The 24,643-nt window shown below is 42.5% G+C and overlaps 1 protein-coding gene across 2 annotated transcripts in view; it reads left to right on the top strand.

Moving 5' to 3' along the window:
* The window catches only part of BACH2 (BTB domain and CNC homolog 2), a 183,189-nt gene that overhangs the window by 75,435 nt on the left and 83,111 nt on the right, over positions 1–24,643 (top strand). The window contains exon 3 of one of the 2 annotated variants that reach the window (XM_054279574.1): positions 9,179–9,283. The exons of the other annotated variant lie outside the window; for it this stretch is intronic. The gene's annotated coding sequence lies outside the window, so the exon portion shown is untranslated. The remainder of the gene's footprint in view (positions 1–9,178; positions 9,284–24,643) is intronic. 2 annotated transcript variants of the gene reach the window in all.

The following is a 24,643-nucleotide window of genomic DNA, read 5'->3' as shown; positions in this document are numbered from 1 at the left end:
TGGTTTAAAATAGCTGTTACTCAGAGAGCAATATTACAGATTTGTATTTGAGCTATTTGGACTTCTCACAAGGGTTGGAATACAAGATGCCAAACAGTGCAGCTTGCTGTTTTTTTAATACAGAGTTTCATATTGTGAAGTTTTTGTCCCAGAGATTTCTATTTCAAGCCCTGGGATACAAGGTGTTTGCAGTGAAGTGTGCTCTTGTTGCAGGGCTGAGTATCTGCTCTTCGTTGGCATTTAGGTTATCCTCATTTATGCTGCAGTGATGCCCAGGGTGTGGGTGAGTCAGGGCCCTGCTGTGCTGCGTGCTGGCTGACAGCAGGGTGACAGTCCCTGCCCCAGGAGCCCATAGCCTGGGTCACTGGCCTCTGATGGCCACTGCCACAAGCTGTTTGGGAGTATCAGCTGCCAGGCCAGAGCATACTAAGGACAGAAAGCAGGGATAGTTCAGGTAAGGCAGCCAAACATGCATTTTAAGTGCAGTTTACAGTCAGGACATCAGTAGTGCCTTCTTTGCCCAAGTCAGCAGATACAAATGCACAGCTCATTGTCAGTAACTATCCGTATATATTTCAAAGCCTTATAAGCCCTGACCTAGAATTTGATCTCTGCCAACATCAATTCCCACAGGAACACAGGACCACTGTGAAAACAAAGTGTTAGAATCAGAGAGATGTATATTCTCCTTCACAGCAGGGAATCTGTCTGCCATATCCTTCCTTGTGCTCTGTGCACAGCATCACTGGGTGAAGTACAGGGGATGATGTCCATGGATTCCAGTGAGAGGCTGAGCTGTAACAGTGAAATGCTGGGAAATTTTTTCATGTTTATAGTATGCCTCAGTCCAAGGCATGTGCAGGTTGGAAAAGAGTCATAGAACTGTTTAGGTTGGAAAAGACCTTTAAGATCATCGAGTCCAACTTTTAACCCAACACTGCCAAATCTACCACTGAGCTGGACAAAAATGCACCACTGGGTTCTATTTATGTGTTGTATAGGAGGATGTAAGGTGGTTTCTATAGCACAAAGTCTCGACCATTGGTGTGATTCAGTTGTGCCATTGCCAGCTGGGGCAGGGCTGCAGTTCTGGAAGTAGGGCAGATGAAGCTTCAGCCCCACTCCCCTCGCCAGGCAGTGTGTGTGTTTTACACAGAGCCAGTGTGGGAACACGCTGAAGGGAAACTTCATTGTGTTTGACAGTGCCTTTTTAGCTGAAGTACTGCCACGATTGGCATGACAGCAGTGAATCTCAAAATTGGTTGATTGCCGAGAGAGCCTGTGAAGACAGACATGAGGGATAAAAGGAATTAAATGCTTAATTAATAGGTTTATACTTCCTATTTCTCGAAGCATGACTATTTTTCCCTCTCCTGTTTGTTTATTTTATGGTGCCATATGTTCCACTTGAAGCTGTATAGAAATTTGCTAAAGAAACCTGCACATCAGGGTTAAGAGAGTTCTTAACTAGGTGATCTGCTGCTTGAATATTTGACTTTTGAAATAATTAAATATTGTGAACTACCAACATGAAAAGATTATTTGGCCAATATTTTGTACTCTAATAATAGCACCTACGCTGTGTAGTGTAGTTAGTCTTGATTTTAAGGGACTAAAGCTTCAGCTTCTCATGGTAGAGGTTCTCTCCTGTGTTCATGTGTCCCTGATAACATTTTTCATTAGAATTCTAGTTGCAAATATCAACATTTCTTTGGTGTCTCCTTCTGTTAGTTCCTTGCTTCCCACATGCTGTTCTGTGTGAAAGTCTTTGTGAATTGCTTAAAGGAGTAAAATCCTTCATGGTAATGGAGATGCTAACATGCATGACAGTTCTTATCCATCCAAAAATGGCAGCAGTTGACTTGTAGTTTTTCATATAAGCTGATTTTTCACTCAGAAAAGTTTTCACTTAGAGAAGGTAGCTATTAATTACTTATCTATCCATGTTTCAATATGCCACCATCTCGTTAAATAGCTCCCTTGTCTATTTCTTTCTGAAACTATAAAGCACTCTTTTCTGCAGAACAAGCTCAATGACATCTTGACACTTCCCTAATGTTTTCAAATCCTGGGTGGAATTGCTGGATTTATTTGAACTTCAGATTCAGGGCTTGTAAATATGCACAGATGAAAGCTAAAAAGGTTGACAAGAATGCATTTGCAGTTGCAAGCGCTAGGTTTGGCATAGTTATCTTTGGCAACATGAACCTAATCAAGTCCAGGAACTGGAGTGATCATAAATCTGTTGTGATGCTGATAGTCGTCTTGTATTACGGTAGGCAGTACTACCTCCTCTATTATTAGATTGGGCCCTGGGGAAATGCAAAGGAAAGTGTGAGTCTCACCCACGGTGTTTTGGTACTAAGCAAGCCAAGCATTTGGAGAAGATCCTTATCTTTGCTTGGCTGATGGAGGGTGAGGTGAGCATATGAGACCAAGTTGCTGAAGAGGTCTCATCTTCCAAATGTTAGTGCAGAGCCTTAACATGGAATGGCCCTGCTCTCACGGACTGATACCTGGCTGTCCTGTCTCCAAACAGCAGTGCTGCTACCCACAAGAGACCTGGGAAGAGCAGTCCACCCAAGCAATGAAGCTTTCAATGGATGGCATTGTTAAGGATGATTTCAAGAGCTGACTTCTAGCATTTCAGTGGTCCAGGTAGTTGAAAGATCTGTGAAAAAACCCTGCACTATGGATTTATTTTAATGAAAGAGTTTGCGTAGTGACATTATGTGCGTGTAGGTAGCCATTAAGCAAAGAGGGGAAGTAGGTGGCATGTCTTTTGCTACTACTTCTGCCTCTTCACTTTCTGAGCAGAATCCTTTTTAGTTTAAGGGCTCCTAGCATACCAGCATCTCCTGGTGAGCACTGGTTAGCTGGCTCTGTGCAGGGCATGATTGGATTGGTAGGTGTTTCGTTCATAAGTTTCACCTACTCATCTTGTTTTCTATTAATAACTTTATGTTTTAATCCTGTAAGTGTATTGTGCCATGCATCTGTCTATTTGGGGAGCTAATCCTGTAGTGGTAGGCATCTATTTCAGGAGTAGCCTAGACAAAGCACAGCCTATTTGAGTGCTGGCCTCCCTTATTGTGTGTAGTGGGTTAAATCGCTGGTATTAGTGTAGTGTGGGAGTTCAAAAAGGAAAGACGTTATTTGCAGTGTCAACTCATTAAAATACTCTGTACAGATTTTTCCAAAAGAATAAGCAGCCCAAGCACACTGGGCCCCATGCCAGGGTATGTAATAGCCTTGCACAGCACCAGTTGAAGCTCCAAGTTGGATAAAAGGCAGCTTTTTCTGGGTTTGTTAAGTATTCCTTTAAAAAAAATAAAAAAGGTTTGTGTACAGAAGTAGCAAATTAATTCAGTCCTATCAGAAAGTAGGTCAGTGACTGACCTCCCGATAGCATGAGGCAGCAGTTTCAAGCAGAAGTGACAGCTCAGCAGCGTGGACCCTCCATGTCTCCAGGAAACTTGTTTTGACAAATGTAAACACATTATATCCTGTATTCCTCTTGCTTTTTGCTTTTTTTTTTTTTTTTTTTTTTTTTTTTTTTTTTTTTTTTTTGCTGCTGCATTAGAAACCACAAGCTGTCACTCTACATCCCCTTTCTTCACCCTTTCTGGTCCCCAAAGGGAAATGCCTTGTATCATAGCTAATAATTTTTGCAGGGCTGTGTAATGAGTAAGACGTTCCAGCAAGGGTTGGTGTTTTTTTATGACACACAAAGTTGAGCACTGTAAACCAGACTTGACTAAAATCCAAACCAAAGTCTTTCCAATGGTGAGGGAAGTCAGTGGGAAGACAGGAACTGGATTAATTTAGGATCCTTCCATCCTAGCTTTGCTTTTCTTTGTACTGAATGAAATTTTTGCATATACCCATGTGCCTCTTCAGTGTTTACGTTGCCAGTGTTGGTGTCCACATTGCTACAGAGAGAACCTTAAACATGTCTTCACTTCAGCACAGCAACTCCTGAAACTGGGATGCTTTTGTAATTTTGGGTGAAGCAGCGAAGTGTATATAAATGGGGTTGTGGCTCCTTGAATACCTCATAAAGAATAATTGCCTCAGAAGACATGGGAATATGTTCATCTTTTCGTTGAGTTGTCACTATCAGCAGGTATTGAAGGTGGACTGTACACTACTAGTTAACTCCTTTGACTTGTACCTTTCCTGCAGTGATTTCTGCAGTGGAAATGATTGTGGATCAGAAGGTCACACAAGGTTTTCAGCTGTCTCCTTCTCCTGACTTTTAACTAGGTTGCACCGACAAGATGCTGCTGTGTGGAATATATAGAGGAGGATTTCAGACTGTATTAGCCATCATGGCTCAATTTAAGCCGTTTTACTAAAGATCTCATAAAACGACGTGATTTTCTTCATTACCTAGTTACCTTTCTGGCCTGAGGTGGCTCAAAAATATTGAGAAAATCCTATGGATTTTTATACAGATGTTGTACAGAGAATGAGTTTTGCCATGTGATGGATAAAATAGCCCTTTAGCTGTACACTACCATTTAACTGAATTTTTAAGTTCATTTGCTTAGAAGAAGTACACTACAATAAAAGTTGGATGACACTGTCTCACCTAGAAGTAGAGATTTGATTGGGGAGGATGCGAATATATTTGTTAAAAACAATATGCTTCTGCCTTTAGTAAAGGTTTGATCTGAATAGATCCAAATCAAGCAAGTCAGATGGATTTATATAACAGAACTGGCTGTGAGAAGCTGGGGAAGAAGAAAGTTCTGTTTCAGTGAATTACATGTTTCTGTGTTATAGGTAATGTTGGCATTGATTGTTATATACCATGCAATGGATGTCATGCTGAAAAAATAGTGAAAAATACACTAGTATATGCAGTTTAAAAAACAGACAAAGGAGAGGAGTGCCCATGTACATGTGTGTGAGTACACTTGTGGGGGGCAGGCAGTTCCCAGTCTGCCTCCTGAGGGATCTGTGCATGACACAGATGCTGGCTTTCAAGTCATTACACTCTCCACAGGGCCACCAAGTTTCCTCTGCTTGAAAGGGCTGGAAGTGCAAGGTGTGCTCCAGGTGAAGGCAAAGATCTGATGCTTTTTCCCACTGTTTCATGCTTACAGAGATACTGCTTCCCTTTGCTCCCTCCTGCACTGGGGATAGAGAGTCAGGAAGGAAACAGCATCTTTTTCTACAAGGATCACCGAGTCCAACCTTCAACCCAGGACTGCCAAGTCCAGCCCAAAACCATGTCCCTAAGTGCCATATCTACATGTCTTTAAAGACCTCCAGTATTCCAATACTGAAGTCCTTTTAGTTCAAGGCAATTTGATCTTCTCTTAAGGTTTAAGACCTGGAAGCACCAAGTGGAGAGCTGGGAGGTTTCCTCCCATCCCCAAATGCTCACAGGAGGTCCTGCCAGGCTGGCCAGTTAAGCTGCTTCCCCGTTGCTTGTGGGTGGCAGAGCTCTGTGTGACAGAGGTGACATGGTGACCTTTGCAGTGAAGACAGGTGTAGAACAGAGACAGGAAGATTGCCCATGGTGTAGGCAGTCACTGCTGCCACTTCCCTTTGGGCTAGTGTCCTGTCTCACTTGTTGGAAAAGCAGTTCCCATGGAATAAGAAAGCTGAAATCCTCCTTTTCTTTTTAATTTCTAGCCAGGGGAGATTGTTTCACAGTCTGCATCCCATACAAGCAGTGACTACCAGTGCATATTTGGTATATATATTCAATATATTAATTTACTCCTTCAGCTGCGTGCATGCATCATCAAGGAGCAGGACACCTTCATGTGTTCCCTTTTGCTTTGGAAACCTTGGTGATGGCTTGCTGGGATGAATGTCCCCTTTATGGCTTTCTCCTGATGCCCTGCATGTAGCAGTTCTCAGGGAGTGTAGCTGCAGGATCAGCCAAGACTGCAATCCCCCCTGTGATGACACTGGAGGGCAGAGCAGCGAGGTGTGATGCAGAGAGGCCTCAGGAGATCCTGGGTCTGCATTTCCCCAAAGCTGAACCTTCTTGCACTGGCCTGTGTTGGGTACAGCAAGCTCAAACTCACCTAAGGGACTTGGCGAGAACGGCTCTTCTGCTTGGGGTCGTTTCTTCACACTCTCAAGTCGCATCCCCGAAACAAACAAACAAAACCAAACAAAAAATGCTTCAGAAAAACCCAAGTCCCGCCTTTTCCTTCATAGCACCCAAGTCCCACCTTTTCCTTCATAGTATTCTTAATTAGATTAGTGCCTTTGGTGTCCTGGGCTTTTTCCATCCCAAAGTAAGAACTTAGGAAATTTAAGTTGTTTGTTCCCTTCTATACAGCAAAGTAAAAAGGTACAGGAGAAATCATATTTTGGCAGTTGAGATAACTTACAGTAAAACTTAAGATTTTATTAGTTTTCTTCCAAGATGGAGGAGAATTGTTTTTACCTCCTAGGTAACTCATCAGCTGAAGTTTTTGACTTAATAGTTGAATTGCCTTTATTTCAGCCCTGTTGACTCTTGGACAGAATCCAGTGAAATAATGCATTTAATATGATGCATTGAAAATATTTATAAATTTTTGTTACTTAGGGGAGGAAGGTGGGAGTTTCCACTTTAGTGCTTTTATGAATGTAGATCAATCTACACTGATTAAGCATGGATGATTTCATTTCAGTCAACAGCACAAGGCAATGTCCATCCTGACTATAACAGTGGAAATGTCCTTTGCTTTGCTTAAATCTGTCTAAGAGTATGTCATCTATCATGGTGAAGAAATTCTATGCAGGGTGTGTGAAATGAAGAGTCTGTATGAAATTTCATCCCTCCCTAATGTTTTGCAGGAGCTCTTCTTGGTTGAAGTAACATGTTGTGAATTTTGTAGAGAAATTAGGTGAGTCATTCTTGCACTGATGCAGGCATAGGGCAGCTTCTACAAAGGTAAAATGTTGCCCCCCCTCAGGACTTCTGAACACTCAAAGCACTATTTTGTACAAGTGTTAAGGGGGGGAAAAATAGAAAATTAATTCCTTGTATTGCCCAGCTAACGTCCTGAATGAATTTACTATGGACCACCATTCTTGTGTGGTCCATGCTCTGAGATTTGGTGATCTCAGGGAGAGCTGCTGGAGGACTGGATGTCCTGTGCACAACATGAAGCAGTGGCTTTTAAGGGCTCCTCATAAAGCCCATTTGGCAGGTGCTGTGAGTGCTCATTTTGCTTGGCTTTGTTTCTTTTCCTGAATTTAAGCTAGTTTGTGGTTCAAGTTTGCATCGCCACTGAAGCTCTGCTCACCTCAGCTGACTACAACTTTGTGTCCATTACTGATTCCAGAGTGTAAACTAGATAGGTTATTTGTCCTGTCCTGAGGAAGAAGAGAAGGAGTTAAAATTTAAGAGCTGCCTGTGGTGGACATGAGTGCTGACTAACACCTTTCTTGAGTACATGGAAATCAATTTGGACCTTGTCTGATGAATGCCACTGCTGGAGTTCTTTCTTGTCCTTATAGAGGTACATATGAGAATCGAGAAATAAATGCGTTCACTTAAGATAACATTGTGTGACAGCTGAGAACAATTAAAACTTACTTGTAGCTGTATTTTTTTCCTTCCTTTCTACAGCAGGAGGGTGGTGTCTGCAGCTCTGAGGAGTTGATACAGGCTATTTGTCACTGCTGTGATCTTATCTAGAACAAGTATCCTGCAAGGTTATTTATTTTACAGCCTTTTCTTCTAGTTTTGCACAACACACAGATCTTGGTAGATGGGAAAGGGTTTTTTTTTCTTACTAGAGTCTTTTTGGCAATAAACACATGCCTAACTGTAAGAGAAAAAACTTTCACAACCAAGCTTGTTTTGTGAAGCCCAAACATTTGTGAAGCTTACAAACCCTCAAACTTTGCATAATGTGCCCATCCCTGGTCTCAAACATGAAGTGGCAGAAGAGGGAAGTGTTACTTTTTTTAACCAACAACTTATGACTGTGTCAACACATGACAATTTGTCAAAGCTTGCTGTAGCGGTACTGTAAATTAATTTTTAGCATCACTTGTGAGTGGTAAACACTTTGTGCAGTGTGAACAGCTCCTAGTACAGTGTGAGTTGTCAGCAGCTTGTGAGCTACCCTAAAAAAAAAAAAAAAAGCACAGAGGGAAGGATACAAGCTCCTCGTTTACTAGTACAAAATGGATCTGAGTCTGCAAAAATTCAACATGTAGTGGTATGTCAACTCAACCTTGAAAACTTGTTTTTTCCATTAATAGTAATCACCTGCAAGGCTGGGAAATCACAGCTTTCCATTCTGTGTCCAAGCAGTGCCTGATAGCAAGCAGCTTTATCACGCTCATGGCTTGGTGAAGTAGAGCCCTCTCTTTCCTCTTGGGTTTTGCCTTTGCTTGTTTGGTTTAAAAGCAGAACATGCAAGTGTGCTCTTTTGATGAGAAGTCTCAAATCAATCACATAAAATTCCTGGAAAAAAATTAATATGGCAGCCCAAAGAGAAATGGTGGGAGCCGAGTGCTCTCTCCTGCTCACTTGTCCCCTTGCTGTTTCTCCTTGCCTACCTCGGCTGCTCTGGTGGAGCTGCCAGTGATGGTTCATACAATAGGAGTTGACACGATGGAAGAAAATTATTTGGTGCGAAAAGACAGGGAATATGTATTGTAGAAAACAACTTTTCAGATACAAATGTATTTTAACCTGCCACTTTAGCAGAACAAGCAGTAATAACCTCCCAACCTAACAATGACTGTTAAGCTGAATGTTAATTCGCTCAGTCGTTGAATTGCTAACATGTCTACAATTTACAAGTGAACACCCACTCAAGAGAGAGAAAATAGAAGTTGGTGCCTGGAATTCCTGGCCTTACTGAAATCACCTACATTTTTTTGGTACTAATTCATCTTGCATTTCCTGCGAGTGTTTTAAGTAGAACTAGATGAGAAAAACAGCTGGGTGCGTTTGTTTGCCGCTTTGATGCGCTCAGTGCGGGGTTTTTTTCTCAAGCACAGTCGCTCTTGGCTTATACACCATAGGGTGCTTTGGCTGCACCCTGGGGCTTGTTCCTGTGAGCAGGCAGCACATGTGAAGCTTGGCACAAGAACTGTTGAGACCTGCTAAAGCTAGTTTTAACCTGGTCATGGTTTTAAAGAGAAAGATGACTTTGTTTGTGTATTTGCTCATAAAGAATTTTGGTTGTATTTCCTTTTCTAGATACAACTGTAAGTGCTGCCTGTATGAAAGAGCTGAGCCACACCATCCAGTAAATTGTCCAGAGCAGCAGTTGGCTTGCTTGGAAGTCACTTCCAGGACTGCGTTGTAAGTAAGTGTTTTTACAAAAGCATCATCAAATGGTTTCTTCAGTTTTGGGGTGATTTTGAGATATTCTGGTTGTTTCTTATAATTTCACAGTTTTATTCTAATTTCTAGTGAGACACTAACAATGCATGTGGGAGCTGGAGCGCCCCCATATCTGTGCATAGCATAAAGCCAAAGCCCTTTCAAGGCTTTTTGCTCTCTTCCTCTAGACCTCCCCAGCAAAGTACCTGAACACTTCTGAGAGCAGGCAGCTACATAGAAGCCTAGAAAGAAATTTGGCCAAATACATACTGATCTATTTTGTTATTAACTCTATGACATACATGTTTTTTGAGTGTTCATTCCAGCCTGTACTTCAGCCTTTTAGCTGTGCTGGTATAGCCCTGCTAGAGTGAATTTTGTGGAGGTTTTCATAAACTGTGATCTGCCTAATTCAGTCTGAAATGATCCATGAATAGATGCCCTGTCTGATCCAAAAAGTGTAGTGCTTTGTCCCTTTGGCCATGCAGAGGGTATTGCTAGGGAACCTCAGCGGGCTCTGAATGGAGGTGAATTTGGTCAGCTGCATCTTCTTTCTATGATCATGGAATCATAGAATATCCTGAGTTGAAAGGGATCCATAACAATTTTTTAGATCATCCTAGGTGATGAGTGAGTCCCAGTGAAAATGACCCTACTTCAGATCACAAGCCAATTGCATTGTATATGGCATTGAGAATGTGTTTGCATTTAGAATGATAACATCATCCTAGAAAACTTTGATACGTACACCAAAAACCTTATTGTGCTATCTATACTGTTTATTTTGAAAGCATAATCCATTCAGGGATGTTTGTGAGCCAAAATTTTGTAATTTTTATTTCTTTTTATATTGTCTTCATTTTTCTGGTGCTGCAGGTTATGAGAAGTATGATATGAGAAGTATTTCTGACATAAGTGCATTTCCCTTGAAATGGCCTCTGATAACAGTTGCTTGAGAGAGCAGTGGTGGGAGAGTTGGTGACTTAGAGTTCAAATGACTTAGTTAAGCATATTTATTATACAGGCTGCTCACATTCCTCAGCACCTTGCAGAATATTCCCCGCAAGTGAAATCTGCTGTACATATACTAGGTATAATTTTTTTTTTTTTATTGTTAATCCTGTCACCAAGTCCTTCAATCACAGCAGCTGAGTCAGTTTTTTTGCTGTAGGTTTCTTTTTTGTGAATCTTTTCTCTGTACAGTAACTGACACACCTGGGTCACTCTCTAGGTGAGGTTGTGCTGGACAGGAATCTTTGGCTCGGCTCTGCCTGCAATTATCTGCCAAATACAGTAACTGCTGTTTTGTTCTTGTTCCATGATTGCTGGACCCGTGAGGCACTCAGCCCAATTCTGCATGGGTGAAGTTCAATGAGATGAAAAAAGTACTGGTTACTGTCAGTGATGGGACATTTCAGCTATGGCAAATGTGCAGAGAACAAGTGGGGGAATTGTTTGGGGGAAATCAGGGCTCCAAAAAGTCCGAAGTCAAACAGTTTCCCAATTAGAAATTTCAAACAAGGCCTAATGCTTGTTTTCAGCAGCCGTTAATGGTTCGTCTGGTTCTGGAACTTAAATCCTGACCTAAGCCACCATTGCTTTCATGGAACCATAAGATCATTAAGAATCATACAAGCAGAATTTAGGTTGAAAAGTATCTTCAAGATCCTCAAGTCCAACTGCTAACCCAGCACTGGCAAGTCTACCGCTAAGCCATATCCCTAAGTGCCACATCTACATGGCTTTTAAATACCTCCAGGAGTGGGGACCCAACCACTTCTCTGGGCTGCCTGTTCAATGCTTGGCAATTCCTTTATGTGAAGAAATTTTTCCTAATATCCAATGTAAATCTCTTCTGGAGCAACTTGAGGCCATCTTATCACTTGGGAGAAGAGACCAAGCCCCACCTGGCTACAGCCTCCTTTCAGGCAGTTGTAGAAAGCGGTAAGGTCCTCCCTGAGCCTTCTTTTCTCCAGGCTGAACAAACCCAGCTCCCTCAGCTCATCAGGCTTGTGCTCCAGAGCTCTCACCTGTTTCATTGCTCATGAAGATGAGCACTTCTCGTTCTTTCTCACAGGCTCTGCTGCACTTGTTCACAGGAAGCCCCGCTGTCACTTGGGCTGAGCCACCATGAAGGTGCCCATAAACCCCTGAGGCTGTTTCAAGGGGAACAGCTTCTCTGTCACTGTTAGTAATGGATTTTAGTCCAGTTTATGTCATGATGTTTGCATTGCTCTGGCACCAGGAGCTGGAGCTGTGCATTCATGTCATTTACCCCAGGGTAGTCGCTACTGATTTGGTTCAAACCTGGTGTTGCAGCCTGCATGCTGAAGCAATCTCAGTTACACCAGTTCCTTGAAGGATTGACTATTCCAGTGTGGTTTTCTGCCTCATGTCCTTCCAGTTTAACTGTATTAGTCTGTTTAATGGTGCCAGAAGGCCACATATTTGCTCTCTGTGAAGCCTCAAACAGTAGATGCATGTTTTTAAATAGTTAAATAAACGTTAATTATGATTCACAAATAGTTTTTCCCCAACTATTAAGTAATATCAAACACTGAATTTTTCAGTCAGTAATTGTTTTTCCAGCTGCTGAGCGGGACGAAATATTCAATAGTTTTACAGAGTTATTTTTGCAGCTGCTTGGCTGCTTTAAGCATAAAAGTCCTATGTTACTTTGTAGGGCCTGACAGCCTTGGATGCACAGTGGGCACAAAAAGCCTGTGGTGGGAGCGGAATGATTACAGTCTTCAGATGCACCTTGGTTAGCTGTGGATAGTTTGGGCTGCATCCAGATGAGCTGAAAATAGCATATTGGGCACTTTCAAAAGTTTGTGGTTTTGCAACATTTTCTCACAAAAATGTGAAGTCTTTTTCTTTCTCACCGTGTGAGTTATTACACATGTGGAAATTAGTTATTTTTTCCTTTTCAAGATCTTGAGACATTCTGTGAGGGGATTCAGCCAGTGTGAATTATTTCTTGAAATAGTGGTTTGACTCGTTGCACCTCCTTGCAAATAGTATAATACCAAAGGATTTTGTCTTAGAAGTGCATATTATGTGCTTTACACAGAAAGATCTTAAATATGTTAAAATATCAATTAAACCACAAGGCACGGTGACAGTGAAAGAGTCATTGTTTTCACCCACCGTGACAACTACCCTGGCACATGGCTCACATTTTCCCAGTGATTCATTAGCCAAGCCAGTAAAACATCCTAGGCAGTCTGATGCTGTGGCTTACTGGTAGCTGCTCTTCAGATGATTGCTCATGTCGACATGATGCATAGCAGTGTCAGAACATACACTTTGGAACTTACCTTTTGTGCATCTCTTTTCTCTGGTTTTCCCACCAGATCTGCTCTGCTGCCTCACAGCACTGGTGTTCAAATAAGCAGTTGCTGTAACTCTGTGAAGCTACAAAGAAGAATCACCTTCTAAATATCACTGGTGGGTTTTGATGAAGCCACAGTCATGAGCGCAGGGTGCACAGAGGACACAACACTGAGCACTAGGGAGAGGATGCTTAGCACTGAGCACTAGGGAGAGGATGATGTTGGTAGGGGAGGAGACCAAACTGTGAAGGATAAATTCTGTTTGATGTTCCATTGTGTTGGTTTTTTAAGCCAGAACAGAAAAGAAGCAGGATCAAAAGCCTTCACAAAGCAGAAGTGTGAGTGTAATGAAACGTAGTGACTAGACAAAATAAATAAAAAAAGAAGCTCATTGTAAAACCCACCAAACTTAAATTTCAATGCCCCAGAAGAAGAGGTGATCTGTCAGCCACCCAGCTTGGACTGGGCACCCAACTGGAACTCATGGTCTGGGTTCAGTTCCCTGCCTCAGTCACAGGTTTCCTGTGTGTTCTCAGGCAACCTCCTTCATCTGCCCCATGACTGACTTCCTCATTTTGCAGTGGAGATCATCTTCTTCATGTTCATTGTGAGGACAAAGCCTACTGATGTTGCTGAAAGATGTGGATGTTGCAATGGGAAGAGCCACCCTGGAGACCAGAGCAAAAGGGATGTGCTTCCTCACAGGGGATAGATGGTCACCATGCTGCTCACATTTCTGTGTTACAGAGTAAAGGAAATTATTTCCAGATCTCAAAAGGGCTGATTTTCTTCTTTCCTAGTCATTCAGGCCTACTTTTTTTGTGGAGTTTGGCTGCCCCAGTGCAGCAGCAGGCATTTGGAATATTCCCTGTCTCTCACCTTTCTCCTCTCAGTCTGTCAGCTTATGTCTTTGAATCACTCCTGTCTGCTCAATGCGCGCACCCAGCACAACCCAATGGGATCAGAAACACTGCTTCTGTCATCTCCCAGCTTACGTGGAGATCTCCTAACATGGAAATATGGTTGTTTGTAGCTTGGGGCTGGCTAGAGGGGTACCAAAAGTGAGCCTAGCAGCTGAGGAAGGTGGTGTGAGCCAGTGGAATGTCGCACTCACAGACTCCTGCCAAGGTGTGCACTGGCACAGTGTGGCTGCTAAGGATGCCCACATGGCCCATCACCACCACTGGCCCTCAGCCCCTCGGCTCCTCCACTCAGACCCTGCTAAGCAAAAATATTAATTTAAGGGGTTTTTATATGCTCTCACTCAGTTCTGATGGTTATTCTGAGTAAGGAATCAGAAATGACAAGTCACACGCCTTTCGATGTGCCCTTTTATCTCCTTTGGGTTGGTTGTTAAACTTTTAAGTTCTCAGTACATGAAAACCAATGTCTTGTTCCTTCCAAGGCTGGTCAGCTCAGAGTCCCTGGCCATGAGAAAACATGGATGATTTAAGATGTAGTGCTGTGGACACTGGACATCCTCTGTGTGCCTGCAGTGCTTGTCCCCTTTCCCAACTGGTGAAACTGGAAATTCAGTTTGCTTGCAGCTCTAAAGGACTAGTGCCTGAAAATGCAGCAACTGCTTAGTTGTCCATTGCTGTTTCAACCCCTCACCCAAGCTACAAATAATGAGTTATTGAGCTAATTTAGTTTTATACAGAAGTGATCTTCATCTTGCAAATCAGGAAGGCTATTTAACGCAGTGTAATTGACTTCAGCTGTAAGATTCAATGCACTTATCTAGGATTACAGTTCAATAAAATCTAATTGTGCTGAGAGCAACAGGAATTACAGAAACACCTGGGGATTGTTTTGTGCCTTTCCTGTGAACAAGGTGTGCTGAATGTCTTCTGGTCCTTATGGGTTGGGTTATACTGCTGCTTGACCTGCCCATTGGTGGGAACAGCTTAAGGTGACACCAGTTGGCATGGGGAGGTGAAGCCAAGCAGGTGAAATGATGAGTAGCCTTCTTCAGTGAGCTCTCATTTTTGTGTGCCTGGCCAGAGTCAGGCTGGGGGAGCAGGAAGTAAGCAATGTCTGGTTTCATTATGATGGTGATGATAATAGGATCCCTGAGGTATGTGAGATTAAAAGCCCTATAACATGGCAGGCAAAGTTATCCACAGAGGACAAGGCCTGAAATCAGCTCAGTGCCTAAACATCCTTTTGTCTTGCCTCACCCAGTGTAGAAATAAATAAGGGAGAACGAGTATTTATTCAGTATTTCCTCTCACTATTTACCAAGTAGGAACCTGTGTAAAGCCAATTGCTATCTGGAAACATTCGCTGGCCATCATGCATTGGCTTTATGACTGGGTGCTGCAATTGTAGAGAGCCTTTTTGCCCAAGTATTAATGAGCTTTTCATCAGCCACTCTGAATAAATGGGAAAGCATTAGATTCAATTTTTCACTTGCAGAGCTTTAGGGAAAAGTACAGACTTTTTAGTGGGATCAGGACACTGGCACAGGTAGTGAGTAATTTGGGATTATGGCGGAGCAGGAGGTGTGTTAAGCGTCCTTGTGACACACATGAGGTGCAAACTTTGTTATTCTCTTGTAGAGAGACATCCCAAACATCAATCCTTGGTCCAAACATAAGGTTGTGTAATTAGGAATGCTTACCTAACACCATGCTTATTTACTCCATTATTTCTCTCAGTTATTAATTACCCTGTTGCAAGCAGGAAAGGAAAAATGTACTTTCACACCAAAGTAACAGATTTGGCTGGTTCCAGTACTCTGACTTCATGAGCAATAAAATACATAATATTGCTTGCTACAGCACATGCTGTACTAATCATTCTCTGTGCAACTGCCTACTTTTTACATCATTTTAGGGAAATGCCAGGACTATGAGGAGTAATAAAACAAGACACTAATGGCAGAACAGGTAGGTTTAATCGTACAAGTTAAAAACAAAACAAAAAAGACCTCCATCTCCAAAAGCCATCAGAACTGTAGAAAGAGGCTCTTTCAGCCTGACAAAGTTAACCTGTAATTACTGAACTCAGAGGACATCTTTCTTACACAGGAACAAGCAGTGAGAATGGATCATGCAGGATGTCCCTGAAGCTGCTGCAGTCACATTTTAAGAGCAGAGAGATTGAAAAGAAAATAATTTTTTTTTCTGGTTATAGAGTTGGCATTGCTTGTGGCCTAATGGTTGCTGGATCTTACTATTGCTTTGGGTGATCGTTAACTGGATGGTTAAAATACTGATGTTGAACTTCTGTTTTCAGGTGACATGAAACTGAAGAAGAAATTCATGTCATGCCTAAGGTTTCAGTTTGAGTTGAGCTGTCAGGGAGAACTAGATAGACATTTGAACACAGTCTTTGCTGTTTTGGTTAACTTTATGGGGTGATAAACCCTATTTCACTTTCTTTCCCACGCCTTTATTTTTTAATTGAGACACTCAAGATTTGGTGCAAAATTGACTTAAAAACAATTACAAGGGCACTTCAAAATGTGTCTGTTTTGCATGCATCAAAGTATTAATGTTAGCTTGTGCACGACCTGCTGGTATGCAGCAGCAGACGGCAAATGGTTTGTTAGTGTTGGCAATGCTCTCACAAAGCCAAATACAATTCTTACGTTTGCTGGCTTGACAGCCCAAAGTGCTTTTCATTCCTATCCTTTTTTTTTTCTGCTTCCTCTGTCTTCATATTGCCGCCCTTGGACCTTAGAGTAGTAAAATGAAACTTCAAAGAGTTTATGAAAGTTATAGTTGAAAACATGTTTTCTTAGGTCAGGCAGATGAAACCAGTGCTAAGTCCAGTCTCTTCTCAAATCTGGCCAAAATAGCGTTTCACCTACATTTGGGAAGTGTGACAGTCCATTTCTCTCTAAAATAGCTGAAGTTGATAAAAGTGTTGTTCAGAAAAATACAAGACTCCCCACGATGTTGCAAGGCTGATGATACTCATTGGATTCTGTGCTGAGCAGAGCTGAATCTATATGCTTCTGGACATTATTTCTCAAACATGGTTGATATTTCATCTTGTTTAGTATTGTCATAGGTTTGTTTCATAAGTCTAGCTATGCCGTAATTTCTTACTTCAAAGAAAATGCTTGCCTGAAGATTTTTTTTTAAAGCAAGGTTTTAATTTAAATCGAGTTCCACTCTATTCAGAAGAGTATGATTTTTGCAGATATGTCTGATATTAGTTTCATGTCCAACTATCTACCACAGTTAGGGAAATAAAATCTAACGTCATCTTCAGCCAGTAGATTGTTTCCTTTTCCCTTTTCATGCCATTTGTTTTTTTCATTTCTTCTCCTCCACAGCTTTGGTTTTTGTCTGTCTTCTTGTTTTAAAGTCTGCTGTTGTATTACTCCCAATACCCAGTGTTTAGATGGGTCGTTCTCCATCTTCTCCAAAGCATACCAAGGTTCTCCTCATATCTCATGCCTTGTATTTAAGAATTAGTGGCATGATGTGTAATCCATGAGTTACTGATAGATGCTGAGAGCTGTGCCTCCAGCAGTGCTGGTGATATACTCCAGCTGCTGGTAGGTGCTCAGTCTGCAGCACTGGGCTGGAGTTACTGCCAGATAAAAAACAAAAAGTTGGGCGTCACATCAGCAACATGGTTCCAGCGGAGTAGTTTAGGTGTAAGGGTAAAAGTTAATATAGACATGACCATTAATTTCTCACCCTTCCAAGGGCATTCTTCTAATTAAGACCATGTGTATACTATTGAAGGTTTCCAGTACTGTCCCCTTAATCTATAAATTATTGGTCCATTTAAGAGGGCTCTGCATACAGCCCCAGCTAAGACACCTGGCTGGTACCCATTGATCCTGGTCCCCCTACTCCAGTCATCTCCTCTTCATTTACTTGCTAATGGAGTTGCCTGCTCTTTCTGTTACAGTCTCACATTGTTTCTCTAATTGGCTTCTTTTTCTTTTGTCACAATGATTTTGCTATTCCCAGGCAGATTCCCTGGCAGGGGACTCATATTATGTCTGTCTAACATCACCCTTATCCTGGTAGTAGCAACCACTCTGTTTTGTGTCACCTTGTCTTCAGAAAACACCGCTAGAGGCAGTTGCAACCCCACTTGATGTTTCCCTATGTAGAAGATGTGAAAATACCTAATGAATCATTCAGGGGAGGTGTGACCTGCGGGATGCAGACGCGTGGGAGTGTTTATTTGTTGCCAGCATCAGAGGGGGAATCACTCCATTATCCAAGTACCCATGTCAAAAGGTGGGACATCAGCATGCTCTGAAGTTTCACTGTACCTTGATTCCTCTCCCATCTGTGTCTTCCTGGAAGGTAGTTAATTTTGGAAACACGCACAAAGAGGAGAAAAGCAGCAAGTAAATTCAGGATTTCCTTTGGGGGAGAGATCCCGCAGGAGAAGGAGGGAACTCTTTTAATAATCTTTGCAGCATTTAATCCCAAGAAAGTGAAATAAAATCAGTGCTTCCACTGAGAATTGGCAGGGTATATTTCTGTAACAAGACCAGTTCTTTGTAGTACAGTCTGATTAAGACTGTATGGAGTTGATTGAGGAGAGCAAAATCTGGTTTTGACAGATGTTTCCCATGATCTGAAGAATACAAACACTCCTGCAAGATGACAGACGGCTTGTTTACATGAGAAATCTTTTTTTTAATTAAAAAACCCAACAAAAACACACAAACACAAAGCAACGTTTGGATCAGTCATTCTGATCAAGGCAGTGTCAATTATTAGGCTGTAAAGGGAACTGATGACTCAACTTAGGCACAGCATTGCGGCGATCTCCGATTTTCGGTTTCATAACAGATTCTTTTCAGGAATGCTTTTCATTCATACCTGATGTTTAAATGTGTCTCTGGGAGCATGTATCACTTTGTGAAGGGGATGTGAGAGACTGGTGTCAGCGTGCTCCGAGTGGCTGGGCAGAATTTGGGAGGCATTCCTGTACCTTGGTGGGATGCCCGGTGGGAGAAGGGTCCTCTGACACATCGCATTGTGCACTCATACCTGCACATCGCCAATGTTGTTACCATGGTAAATTTTATAGATCACATCAGTAAAATTGAAAAGCACTTTGATTCAGAAAGTGAAATGTTTTGATGAGATCCCATGCTTAGTAATTCCAGCGAGTGCGCTTGTTAAAGCGGGTGAGTCAGAAATGGAAATGCAAAGCATTTCTCTGAACGGTGGCCGGAAATTAGCTTTGAAAACTGAAACAAAGCCCCAACCGCAGTTTTATCTATTTACCTAACAATTTTAGATCTGTGAAAATCCCTTTGTCTTTGGGATACATTTCGATTCCTCTCTTGTAGTGCTGGTGTGATCCTTGAGCTGGATACTCAACCATGTGAGGACTATTTTGGTGTGCCTGACTTTTTTGGTTTAAAAAATTGAGTGTCCTGTTAGTGACTTCATTGCCTCTGGCGCTGCCATATTCTGTCATGCTTGTGGTGCAATTTGGTGGAAATGTAAGTCAGAATGGGATGTTTTAATATTTGAGTTAATGTAACACTGAGGAAGAAAACCAGGGGAATCGAGTGGAGTCACTCAGCTGCTTATTACCCAACGCTCAAGTTGTGTGTGTACATACATATATATGTATTTACGTATCTATATATATAGCACATGAGGCTGACTCTTCTGGCACAAAAAACTCCTCAGTTTGGGGCTGGCTGCTGCCCAGCTTAGCATGGAGAGGCTTTGGTGGTCACAGGCCCCTCTGTCAGGACACATCCCTCCATCTGCAGGGAGAGGGCAGAAGGGGGTCATGAGCGTTTTCATGTTAGTAGTGGTTGTGTTGCTGCAAAAAATTTTAAAAATCAGCATATTGAGTGATAGATAGCAATATTCTTTTCCTCATCTTGCACCTTTCTTCTCTACTGACATCTTGGTACCTCTTGCTTATCCTTGCTGGAAGCTTTGGACTTGTCACTCAGCCTCAGGTAGCGTAAGGACTGACTGCTTTTCTGGCACCTGCAGTGTGGTCTGAGGCCCATCAATGTAAATCATGGTGGAGGAGGACAAAGTAATAGATGTGTTTAAGGGACTTGCAATTCCCACGGCAAGGCTGGTAAAGTAGAGCTCATTTCAAAGAGCAGGCGGTTTGGTGATTTTTCTTAATTACTGTTTACCTAAATAAATAAATAATGCATATTCATGGCTTTAACTAGAGTAAGTTGTGTTGAAATGTTTACCTCTCCCGAGGATAGTTATTAAGGGTGGAGTGTGGGGTGCAGCAATTAATAATAAAACATTTAGATGAGATTACAGAATGTTCTGATTGGAATAGTAAACATTATGCTAGAAATAAAAGCAAATAAACAAATCTGTCTTAAATTAAAAAAATAAATACTATGCTATCTGAAGAAACATGCTGAACAGAAGCAGTTTGGGTGAAGGGGCCATGCCCTTGGAGCTCTTCAATATCACAGAGAGGCTTCTTCAGTGTAAAAAGCATCCCTGTGGAAGAAAGCCCCTCATTTTAAGTCTGGAAAAAAGATGATACAAATATTGACATCGACACAGATTAGTGTGGCAGATGTAACACCTGTCAACACCACTTTGAGGCTAGGGTCCATTTATTCTTTAACCGTGCGATGGAGAGTATTTCACCTGCTTATATCAGTAGTAAATAAAACCTTCATTTGCATTGTGAACCTCCTCCCTCCTTATTTTGCACATTCCTTTGAATGAAATTCTTTGCTCAGCTGAGAGTTTGAAATTTGGATTCATCCTTTCATATCTTTTGGCTGTGGTTCCTTATCTGGTTAATCAGATCAAAGAGAGCCAGTGATGTGTTCAAAGATTCTTGTGACAGCTGTGTACCATTAGGCTGAATGATTAGAAAAACCCCATAATTGTAGTTTAGCAGAGTAAATACAGATTGGTCTTTCAGTTTAACGTACGGTTGCAGGCAAACTGAGCCTTTGACAAAAGACCTGCTGCTTTAACCCCATGCAGACATAATTGCTTTGCCCCCAGCCCCACCTGCCTCCAGCCATTTTGGGCCAGCAGAGGAGTGTGATTGAACAATAGGTGTATCTGTCCTGTTGCACTAGGTTGAAGATGAAAAAGAAAATAGGGAGTGGGCAGAAAGTAAGTAGGGAGCACCAAGGTAACATGTGGGGACCATTAGCCTCAAAGCTCCTTGTGCAGCTGGGGTGGGCTCTCTTTTCTCATTCAGCTGTCCCTTTGCAGGCTGCTGTCCTTTCTGGGCTGTTTCCTAACTTGGACATCTTTTAGGGATGAAGGCTTCCAGTCTCCCTCATCTAGACCAAATTGGTGCCCTCTAAAGTAGCTTCACAAGAGCTAGGATGCTCGCTGGCACCTAGCACACCTGGCATGCTGCTGGCATGTCTCCTGGACTCCCTATCATCTAGAAACTGAAAAGCAGCTTCTCTTTGGCTGGAAGTGTGGTCTGACTACTAGCACAGCTGACTGCTAGAGTGCTGGAGTCTTTGATTGTGTCAATCACAAGTGCAAGTCCCTGGCTGGTCTCTGAAACAGAGCAAGATGTCAAGGAACAAGCACGGGCGGATGGGCTGTTCCCAGTACAGGTGGAGGGAATGTCCCCTTGACTTTGGTGCTTGTGAGGCATCTTCCCAGCTGGTTTTTCTGGCTGATAAATTTCCCTCAACCACATTTTGCTTCTCCCTTCAATGGATAAACCTTTTCCCTGACCCATGTGCCTGCTCTGCAGGATCTGAGTGCTGTCTGTATCCCAGAAGACAGGGGTGTTAATGGTGGCACAAGGTGTCCTGTTGGTCCATCTGCCCTGTAGCGGAGGGATGTGGTTTTATAAATATGGTGCATTTTCCCCATTGGAAGAATCATTCTGGGCTACAGACAAGATTTCTCTGGAGCAGAAATACCCATTTCCATCTTCACCTTTTTTTTCCTAAGGGTTTCTGGGAGTTCCAGCTGCATGCCTTCTGGCAAAGCCAGCAGCAGCAGGGCTGCCAGAGCCTCGTGTGGGGTTTTGCAGGTTGAGAACATGTTGCACACACAGAGTGCACAGCACAGTAAAGCTGATATCAGCTCGCAACTAATTATCTCTGTATAAAAATTCCCCTGTTCGCCGTTTTGCCGTTAGAGGCTCGCTGGTAAGATTTATGACTCTGGCTAAAATGAAGTACCATTTCCTTTTTCTCAGCATTACTGTGCATGGCCTCCCTGGCTTTTCTTGTTAAAAAGACCTGCGTTCACCCAAGAGGGAACATATTCTTGAACCACTTTCCCATCACCATTCTCCCTTTCTCTTTTTTATATTTTAAACAACCAGTGAAGATCACCCACAAAGCAATTTCATGTCTTTTGACTTTCCCCTGTTTGGAGTGAGGGGTGGAGACAGAGAAGATGAGAGGCAGCTCCTTCATGGGAGATGGAGCATTTGCTCACTTTCAGCCCATAGCTTGCACAGGCAAGATGTGCACATCCATCAACATGGGCTCCCTCTTCATAGCTTGGTGAGCAACTATTGCATCCAGAATTTACATTAGCTAAAGGATAATTTCCTCACTTCATGCTGTAACATGGAGGACCACCTGTACAGCTGGAGAAAAAGCTGTTTCTCCTGCCCTTATGTCGCACATGTATGTCCTCCTTTGACAGGATGATGAAAATGAGACCACTGACTGAACTTTCTGAACTTGCTAATATATGGCGGACTTCATCCTAAATCACCTTAAAATTAGTTTGTGTGACACTGTAAGGCAGTTGGGGTTTTTTTCTGAGTACAGAGGGGGAAAAAGGGAGCAATGTTGAGCTGCTGCCATCTCTTCCCAGTTGCAGTGAGATGTAGTTATTTTTGTATTAGAACTTGGAGGAAAACCGGTAGAGATGCCAGATAAACCTCCCCAAAACAAACATTTGTGTTAATACTTAAATATTGTTCATCTTTTGCAGCACTTACTTATCTGTTTCCCACATGCTGAACCTTATGGGAAGTTTTTGTGGTTGACTGTGGCCTGTTCTTTCATTCTCTATGTTAACTGTTTTCTCAATTTGCAATTTTTAAAAGAAATCAGCAGTAAGAGTCTGACTGTGATAATCATTCAACATGGGAACATCTTTTTGGCATGGCAGGGGTGTGTTTTTGTGGGTCACATCTGTTGGGTCAGGAGCCTTGGAGCATTAACCCAGTGAGCTGTGTCACTTCATGATGACCTGGAAGCATTCTCATCCAAGAGAACCAGGACTGGCTAGTCCAGTGTCATCTTCCAACATGCCAGACTCAGGGACAGCAGTTTCATCCTCATCACTCAACCATCTCATTTTCTCCTGTTTGTATATGTGTTAACCATAATTTCCAGCCCTTAAGGGGAAATAAGCTAGGTGTCTGAATTTTCATCAGATCTGACACAAAGTATTAGGCTGTGGCTTTTGCTGTCTATTGGTTTTACTGCATAGGACATAAATATTCAACTCGTGTCATCTGATAAGGTTGCTGGGGAGGGGGTTTTTCTCACAAAATATATTAACTTTCCTTTCACACCTAGCCATTCTTTCATGAGTCATAACCCCAAGATAAAATATTTTCGATGGTGGCTTTAAGTCAAGTATATTCCAATGAGAAAAATCACTTGGGTTTTACATTAAAAGATTTACAAGTTCCTGTGGCAGTAGTCTTGAACTGCATCCTTATGCCTTCTAGCCCTGCCTGCTTGATGTGTCACAGACCTTAGTGCAACCAGAGGACAAGGAAGGGTGGAAAATTCTCCCTATGCACATTCCCCAGCTTCTCTGGAGGTTTTCTGTTTAAGCCTGGTTGGTTTTGTTATGTGTAGCTGGTGAAAATCCAGTTTTCAGACTCTGGAGCACTCCAGGGCAGCAGCAGCTGCCTTCCCCTGCAGCCAGTCAGCCAGCAATGGTTTTCTTGAGGGTTCTCCTGGTGACTTCGGCCACAGTTTCCAGCTAGGGTGGTTCCTGACACTGTTTTGCCAATATCTGAGGGAATAGCTCAATCTCATCTTCTCTGACTGCTGACACAGCTCTCCCAGACAGGGGCACACTGCAGAGCTGGTGCTCACAGCTCTGGTTGGATGAGTACCTCTCTGTTTGTGGTCCACACTTCCTTGCTTGTGTTGGTTTTCTGCATCCCACCTCTGGGCACTGGGAAAGAAGCTGCTGTGCCCTTCTGGCTCCTATTTTGGCTGCTCCTGGTTAAACAGTGCATGTGGGAACAAGCAGGAGTGATAGATGGGCATGTTCTTTCCCTTTGGAAGAACTCCACAGGTTATTATGAGGAAATTAGGCGCACTGAGGGTGAAGCAGACCGTGTCTCTTTTGTGACATAGGTATCGATATCATATTGGGTTTAATTCACAGATTTCAGGGAGAGATCAGGCATTAGATGTCAGGAGCACTGCAAATGCCTTCTCAGCCTCAGGCGACCCTTCAAGCTACAAATGTTCCCATGAAGCTACTTCAACCAGACAGAAATCACACACAAAATGTAAGGGAAACACATTTGCTGGTCTGTGATGGTATTGCATGTAACAAAGCAGGATCCTTGACTTCACTGGGATCGATTTCTGTACATATTTGTGTTTGTAGCATCACTGCACCCCACCAGGTGAGGCACTGCTTCAGAAAACACCAGCTCTGTTTGCACACCTGTGCTCACCGCTCCCGGCTCGCAGGTGCTCAGCCTTCCTTAAATGTTTTTTCCTCCTGTCCACATCTGAGAGAAGCTCACCAACTGGTCTCCTTGTGTGGGTCATTTTACTTAGCCCTCATTTTACCCATCTATGCTGAACATCAGGATAAACAACCCACTGTGTATTTGTTGCGTTTGTGTACTTGTTGCTCACTTCCCTCATGGCCCATCCAATATCTCCAGTGTTCTTGAGCACAACTACAGGATTTTCTGTGTTTGAAACACCTTTCATGATAAGTGGAGTAATACCCAGGTACATTCATCATACCCTTCTCAATTCACCTTTCTTGGTTTGTTTGTTGCAAACAGAAGAAGTTGCCACTTTTTCTCCTTTTAAGCATTAAAGCCCTGTTAAAAACAAAACCTGTCCTTTGAA

The sequence above is a fragment of the Melozone crissalis genome, unplaced genomic scaffold, assembly GCF_028551555.1.
Source record: "Melozone crissalis strain CALT ecotype California unplaced genomic scaffold, PUWL_Pcris_2 ptg000027l_1, whole genome shotgun sequence".
Taxonomy (NCBI): Eukaryota; Metazoa; Chordata; class Aves; order Passeriformes; family Passerellidae; genus Melozone; species Melozone crissalis.
The sequence above is the reverse complement of the archived record's forward strand: the minus strand, read 5'-3'. Positions and strand labels throughout refer to the sequence as shown.